This window comes from Clytia hemisphaerica, unplaced genomic scaffold (assembly GCF_902728285.1).
Source record: "Clytia hemisphaerica strain Z4C2 unplaced genomic scaffold, Clytia hemisphaerica genome assembly, whole genome shotgun sequence".
Lineage (NCBI taxonomy): Eukaryota > Metazoa > Cnidaria > Hydrozoa > Leptothecata > Clytiidae > Clytia > Clytia hemisphaerica.
This window is the reverse complement of record NW_027104193.1, coordinates 73,595-82,403: the sequence shown is the minus strand read 5'-3', so window position 1 is coordinate 82,403 and position 8,809 is coordinate 73,595.

The following is an 8,809-nucleotide window of genomic DNA, read 5'->3' as shown; positions in this document are numbered from 1 at the left end:
CCCTGAGAAGTCTTGACGTCATTAAAAGGAGAACACTGCCTGGAGCGCGTGAATAGCCCAATTCTTCAATCTTTAGGAATTTGAGCCTTTCGATTTTTATAAAAAAAATTCTTATAAAAACTGAGTATTTTATTTTTATTATTTGAAATAAATGAATATTGGTATAAAAAAAGGTTATCACTGTTAAAAAAATAACAAAGAAATTATTACAAAACAAAAAACAACTGATATCCCGATCAATATCAATGTCCCAAAAAATTAAGTTAAAGTTCTTTTTAGCCTTTTTGGCTTCTTTGGGCACGAGGATCAGTAGACTTCCCGAGACCTCTACAAGACCAACAAAGGTAACATTTTGATTGATGACGTGTATATCTAGCGTTCGAATTTGGTCACTCGAACCCTTAGTAGGACTGTTATCGGCTTATTATTTCCATTTTTACAACTGAAATTAAATTTCATAATCTTTACAACCGACGAGTTTCAAAGTTACGTAAAACTCCGACTTTGCAGTTCTGAATAACATCAAAATACATCAATTGGCATTCAATCCACATAAAATAGAGTTGATTCTCTCCAAAACAATTTTTACGAAGAGAGGATTAAGATCATCGTACTCCTGTACCATTATATTGCCATTTTGAATAATCGGATCGTCAGCGATGATATCACTGCTTCGAACGATATTGATGGTCTTATTCTTATCGATAACCGCTAATGGGTACCGTGAATCTGTATAATCTACTTTTTCATTAAATGTAGGTAGATATATTGCGATCATTTCATCATTCTCTTCATCAAATTTCAACAACTCTACCAATACATCTTCTTTTATCAAAACAGGATCTTCATCAAATGAATACAACTCAAACTCAACGTCCTTTTGAAAATAAGGACTATTAAGTACTTGGACTGTTGCATTAGCGTTGAATTCTGTCATAAGGTCATTCCATAGATTGTAGATGTAAAAGGCGTTTCCATATTGTTTCCAAAAGTATAAACGGATTCTTTTAGAGGTTTGGCATTCGATATTCATATATTTTTTATATTTTCTTTGCCAGTCATAGTGAGGATTATTTAATTGGTCCATCAAAATTTGGTGTAAATGTCGATTGAAGGTAGTATATGAAGGATGGTATGAAATCATATAGATTTTATTCTGATTTGGTAACCACTTCTGAAAGAATCGATAGGGAAAGAATCCGATAGACAATACCACGAGATCGACTTGTTTACGGACAAAAAGTTTTCTAGTTAGCTCAAATACTTTATCATGTTTATCATCAAAATAACTCTGAAGTGCAAATATCACAAAAAATAATGTTTGTTTAATATCGTTGTTGTTATGAGGTATATTAAGTAAAACCTTTATCACTTCATTTTCGTCAGACCATGTTATTGCCTGAAATTCGGATTCCAAAAATTCAGCGTAATTTTCCATAGTTAAGCGAATTGAACGGCTTTGTATCGGGGAAAATATCCAAACAATAGAACAAGGTTTATCCAATAATGACTTTACTAAATAGCTCAATTGTATGACAGAATCGTGAAAGTTTTTTTCGAGAGTCGGGTATCGTGTAGGTTCGATATCAATCATAACGTACGGAATAATGGTGACATTCCGGACTTCCGTACACGGTAAAATCAAGTCTCCCAAAGCCATCGGTACTGATACAATCACACAACAGCAAAGAAAACACAATAAAAAAACAGGCGTAGATGACATTGTTAACAATTTTTACTCTTTGATTGAAATTTTGATGAACATCAACAACTATGTAAGCCTATTTATACAACTATTTATATTATCTCCAAGATCGGTATCAATCAGAAAAGCTATTCAAGGAGAAAATTGCATATTGACGTCAAAAGGCTATTAGTACTATAATCGCACGATGGGTTATTTTTTATTATTTGGCACGCCCTCAAAGAGGGCAATTAATCGTTAATTGCATCCTGTAGAGAGCAATTAATCGTTAATCACACTCTCCAATGCAGCGCCAATGTTTACAAAATTGATTTTAATGTTTTTTCTTACATTTTTTTTGCATCGAACGTTTTAATTGCATTCGAATTTTATTTTGTGAGAAAGAAAACCAATAAACAACAATAAAAGAAAGACATAAAGAGAAAAGAAAAATATAAAACTCTCAGTGTAATTTCTGTAATTTACTTTCCTAACTGGGGAAAAGTAGTGAAAGCCATTGTGCGATTAGCTCGTAATCACATAATAACTCGTACAATTCGAAAATTGCACTCATGATTTTTTTGTTTCGAATTAATAACAAAAAAATAACTCGTGCAATTATATTCGAATTGCACTCGTTATCATGTGATTACATATACGTATTCTTATGGTTATGAGGGAAATTCGGGATTTTCCAAGGTCAATTTTGAAATCTAAAACATTTCGAAATTTAACCGAGGGAAATTTGTCAAGCATTTCACGAAAACAAGCATGAGATTCCTGGTTAATGTCAGTCTTATGAGTAACACACAACTACAAATTGATGACAAGCACCGGTAAAGAGGATATTTAAGACGCCCAATCAAGGATGTGTTTAAACAACGAGGAAAACAAAAAACCTTTCATGGGTAGACTCCCTATTTTGAAAGGAAATTCATCTTATAACGGCATCAGTGTTACTGATGACTATACTGATGACTACACGGTTGCTCAGCGAAAAATAATACAAGAATGCATTAAAAACGTTGATTTGCTTAATAGTAAGGAGCCGAAAGACTCGAACGTCAATTACAAAGTATACGTGGAGATCCAAAAAACGGAATGAGAGTGAAGCAGCTTTTCAAGAAGGCAGTCACCCAACCACATTTGCAATATCAACCACAACAAATCCAACAAGACAAAACACAAGACTAATAAACTCAACAAACACAAGACTAACAAATACACTAACCACAAAGGAAACAATAAAGACAAAAAGAGCAAAAAAAAAATTCCAACACAATCAAACCAATGCACCTACAAAAAATAACCATCGTGTATACTAATGCCGATCAACTAACAGGCCTGAAAAAAAATGAATTGATAAAACATATCGAAGATAAAAAGCCACTAATCATTACCATCAATGAAATGAAACTAAAAAGAAAAGAAAAGAAGATATTATCCCAAAACTACCAAATCCTGAATTTTGTTCTTTATCCAACTGCCGTCAATCCGGACTCTCCAGGGCGTGGAGTGTCTTATTTCCAGGAAGCATGTTTCTTCAAAATCATGAAAACCTTTAAGGTGTACGATTTTGTTTGTTATTAAGTTATGTATGTACATCGATAAAATTGCTCTTACCCAATTTCAAGCGGTTGGGTGTGATGAGGTCCATTGTCTCAAAATCACTGGTTATGCTTCCCAATGCGAGTGGCAAATTATTGATAGAGTTTGAGATCTTGGCACCGATTGTTTCCCATTGCATTAACCAACGATAATTTCTCATTCGAAGCGATCTTTGAGATTGAAGCATTGACTTCTTTGATTTTTCTTTCGACCTTGCCGTGCATATTATGCCCACCAACTTGGCAAACTTCAAAATTGACGTTCACGTCTCTGTAGAGTTTGTTGGCGAGATCTGTGAATGATATCTTCATTTCATCCTTTTACGAATTGACTTCCTTCATCGCAGAGCAATGTCTTCGGAAATCCAACTTCAGATGCCAATCGAACGAATGCTTGCAGAAAAGATGTTGTACCATAGTTTTCCATGCATTTGATGGATGTTGTTGAAGTGGTGCAACAACATAATATGATCAGCCAAATTTTGATTGTTGACATCTTGTTATGTGGTAGATAAGCTTTGTAGGGACCAGAGAGATCAACTTGTGTAATTTAAAAAGCTGGTGCAATCATTATAGGTTATGGTTTGAGATGGGTCCCATTTCGACAGCAATGGTCTTCTTGATAAGGTAACAACAACGTTCACACGATTTGCGAATTATTTTGACAAGTGCTTCAATGATAAATGCAACCTTCAGGGTATGTCTCCAAGTTGTTTCGACACCACAATGCATTGTAGAGGGATGATTCCAGTGGATGTCATTAATGATACTGTATGAAACAGGTGAGTTCTTGTCGACTACTGTAACACAAAAGGTGGTCGACGAAAGGTCTTTCATTGCTTTGATGAACTTTCCAGTGTACGTTATTTCGTTGGTCGGTAGGATTCTACCTGTGTACATCAGGATTCAATCTACTTCTTTGGAAATGTTTTGGTATTTCGTCTTGTGTAGAAATTGCTTGATCTCAGCTGTACACTTGCGAAAGAAATAGTTGGCTCCTTGTTTGAGTTCTTCGTCTGTCAATGGAAGATAAATAACAACAGGTAAAGACTTTGGACGAATTGTAACTTTCTTTCGAATGCTGCTCAAGAACTTGAAGACGTAGGACATGATGCGTATAACCTTTGAAAATGAGTCACTGTTAGGATCAATGAGGTACCCAGAGAATACGTATCTGTCTGCCACTTCGGCTGGGACTAGTTTTCTCTTGATGGTCAGGAAGGATTCTTGATTGATGGCTGTTTCCTTTTGGACTTCAGTCAGCTCTTCTGAAGATAGCTTCAATTCCTTGATTGACTTCATTGGAAATTGTGAAGTATCCATCTTCATTCAATCAGATCCTTGAATCCATGTTGAGTCTTGCTTCACATCATCTAATGTTGCTCCTTTTCGTGAACCGATGTCAGCGGGCATACATTTGGAAGAAACGTGGTGTCATTGATCGGGTCGGGAAAATGTTCTGATTTCAATGGACCGATTTCTAACCCATTGTTTCAAAAGTTCCTCGTCATTGGATAGCCAATAGAGAGCAATTTGACTATCTGAAAGCTTGAGAGATGAGGTGTGTCAACTCAACCAACTGTGGAAAGAACGTCGGACGATCTCTCCTGAATAAGCATTAAGGACTGCTGTGAATAGCTCTGCACGTGGTTGTGTCGTTCGATCATGGACGATCCTTGAACGACCAAGAACAAGTTGGCATGAATAACCTTCACTTTTTCGTTTGATCTTTGCATAGATGGCTACACAAACGAGATATGGGCTGGCATCAGTAGTGTCAATGGTTGAAATGTCAAGGCTTTCGGCATCATCTGGGATGATAGTTCTTTTGAAGTGCAGATGTTTAATCTGCAAGCTTCAAAACATTTTGAAAGTTCTCGGGATATGAATCTGAGGAGGACATCTACTCCTATCAAATCGAATTCGAAAAACTCCACCTACGTACTGTTCCCGAGAGATGTCTCCCTGACATTCTTATCAATAACTTTTTGTCGGGGCTGCTTTGTCATTAGTCAAAGGTTTAGACAACATCGACGAAATTTGGCTTCGATTGAAATCGTCATTTGGAGATACAAGAATGCTTCTCTCATGTAAACTCGGCCAGCTGGATAACATCGATACATCCGGCAAATCCAAAGAGGATAAGTTGATCACCAAATACAGTCGAATCATCTGTGTCATGAAAGATCTCATCAAACTTGCAACAAAGCATGGCATTGAAAGAAACTACGGAGAAGCAACCGAAAAGATATACAAAATCATGGGAGACCCTCTTGTCAACAAGTGGCTTGACTTGATGTGTGATGATGTTTCAATCGAAGTGCCGCTCTGGACCAAGCTAATCGCATTCCTCGAAAGACGGATGAAAATTCAGCAACAAAAGATGCTTGTCACCCCACACAAGGAAGACAAGAACAAGGAGGAGAACAAGATGGGGTCAAAAGGCTTCTTCATGGATTCAGACCATTCGACATGCTTCATTTGTGGAAACTTGTCAAATCACATTACAACAAATGGTCCAGGAAAATCCAAGAATATTCAATATTTTGCTTGTAAATTATTTACAGAAAAAACACCGTCTGAACGTCTTCATCTTCTGAAAGAAAAAGGATATTGTATCCAATGTCTCTACCCGGGTGCAGATTCGTCTAAAGGAAACACAAAAAGGGGAAATGCCAGAAAGAATTTGTATGTCGTCTTGTTCAAGTACCGATACATATCCCAGAATACCAATCTGCCGGAATTCTCCCAGAACATCAAGCTCGCGTTTATAGCAAATACAAACTTCCATGCAAAGCCAAGCAATCGCCGCCGCCGCAGCTACCGCAGTGTGGACAAATGTGAGAGTATCCTCGATCGAGGAATCTATATGTTGCAAGAAATTACCGTGAATTCCCAACCATTCACGATATTTTATGATACCGGTTGCAGCGATTTCATTATTACGCGAGATACCGCTAACCACTTGGGTCCCCTTGTGATCCCTGAAAGCAGCGACCCGGCTACTATCTCTGGGGTCGGAGACAAAACGTCGGTTCTTGTTACAGCATCAGATGCAGTTTTGTTTGTTTTCAGTTTCATGTTCTTTTGGTCTTTTCAGTTTCCTGCCTTTTGGCATTTTTTCAGTCTGGTCTGTGTTTTGTCTTGTTTTTTTGCATTTGGAGTTTTTTGTCCCTTTTGGCCATTTTTATGTTAATTTATGTTAATTTATCAAAGACATTTTTGATTGACGTAATCGAGCTGTATCGAAGGCCGATGATTGTTTCGATTAGGAAGAGAGTAGAGAGGTGTACCAAGCGATCTTGATTGAAATGCTGAGGTTTGAAATTAATTGACTGATTGAGGAGCTATTCAGGTCTAGCTACATGCTGGTGACAACTGATGCGATTCTGCTGTTGAGTTTTGAAGAACTTTGATGTTTGATTATTTGACCTTTGAGACCTTTAGGGAAGACATTGGATGCTAGTGACGATTTTTTGGTATTGTTGAAATTACTGAATTGAAGTTCTGGCAATTTAGATTCTGAGGTTTTGAGTTTCTTGATAGGACTTTGATCAAGCTTGGTAACTGGCTGATTAAATTTTTCGATATTGGCTGATTCAAATTGCTCTTTGTGGGATGGTATCTCGATGACTGATTCTGAATTTTCAAATTCATCGATAGGTTTGGTCTGATCGAGGGAACATTTTGATATCCGGGTTGATTTGGATGCCCATTCTGTATAGTTGATATTGCTGACTGAAGAATCCAAGATGTCGAATGAATTTGAGTAGATGATCGAATGAGGACCTCCAATGACTCCACGTGATCCATCAGGATTCTTGAAAACGGATTTGTATATGGTTAAACCGGAAGGAAGTTGATGAATGAATCGTGTATTTCAGGTATTTGATTCCAAGCATTAAGTGAACATCTCCTCCAACGCTCTGAGCTGGTATTGGAAGTTGAGCTGGATCTCCCCCTATTGATTGGAAGTGATTGCTGATATCCTGGTAGACAGCTGTACGTAGTGGGTATCGAGGAAAAGTGGCAGTGATCGAGTCAAGAGCTATGCCTGTCAATGATGCGATTTGAACATCATGTTGTGGAATGTTGACGTTGAAGGTGCCAAACGTTTGAAGTGATGTTTGGCCAACTCCCCCAATTTCTGTAACTTCGGAAGATACCTGTGATGCATTAGAGCCAAGTAAGTGATTTGGTTGCTGAACACTTTATAATGAAATCACTGCAACCACTGTCGTAGAAGACTGTATACGGGACATCATCGGTATTGACGGTTTGAAACATGTAGGTACCTCTCTCGTCTTCTGGAGTTGGGTTGTTGTTTGGTTGAGTGTTTGTCTTGTAGCTTTCGTAAACGTAGAGAGATAGGCTGATGTTACGAGCAAATGTTGGAAGATCTGGAGATTTGATATAACGTTGTTTGAATTTTTCGAGGATTTCCTTGTTAGATTCGTCATCTTTGTGTATGTCGCATACAAGTACGTGCTTTCGTGTAGGGAATTTCTGATGGTATTCGTGTTGACAGGTATAATCACGTTGACAACGACCTTCTTTGTGTTTGAAGGAGTATCCTTTGTCCTTTAAGAGATTGAGTCTATCTGAAGGGGTGAACTCAGCAAATTTTTTGCACGAAAAATATTGAATTATCCTGGTGCCTCCAGGGCCTTGTATTGCTACATGATTGTCAGTTCCTTCTTTGGCATTGCAGATACAGCAGATAGGCTCAGAGGGTATGGTATTGTGTGATGAATTAAAGCGATACCTCTGATTCCTGGGATTTCTTGAGTCTTGATTAGAACCAGTTGGACGTTTGGGCGATTGTCTGCCTTTCGAATCTGGATCCTGATTGTTCTAGTTCATCACGATCGACTTCTGCTGTTGAAGCTTGAGTTCGTCTTCAAGGAATTTCGTTAGCTTTATCCAGGTCTCTTCTGGAGGAATGGCGTCGTCTGCTTGACTAAGCGATCTTGAAAGTCGAGCATCACCGAGAAGTCGTAGGATGTCGTTCTTTGCTCCTCCATAGTAGAGATGGTTTTCAATGTTGTGAGCTTTTACATGCGAAGTCAGCTCCTTGACGAGGTTGATAATTTTGTGAAGGGCGTTGATGGTTGAATCGACTTCGTTTGATCGGTACAGTGAAAAAGAAATTTGCACCAGACAGAAATCAAAAAGTTGATTGCAATGGCTAAATGTGACGAATTCAAAAATAATTTATACACCGTCGAGGATATCGATGATGGAGTATTTTATTGATTTTCAAGAAAAAAGTTAAAAAACTCCTAGAATGGAAATAAACATAGACTAGTAAACTAGTCGGTTATTACTCATAATAAAACTGTGAATCAAATAATGTAAATACTAATTAAATGTTCAGCGCACGTGAAAGAAAAGGAAAATAACCAACTAGAAGCTTCTTCACCTAAAATCGTAAGGAGAGACATACAGATTTCTGTATGTCTGACCCGTGCGGGATTGCATTTATTTTTCTTCCTGTTTATTGCATTTTTGGAAATGC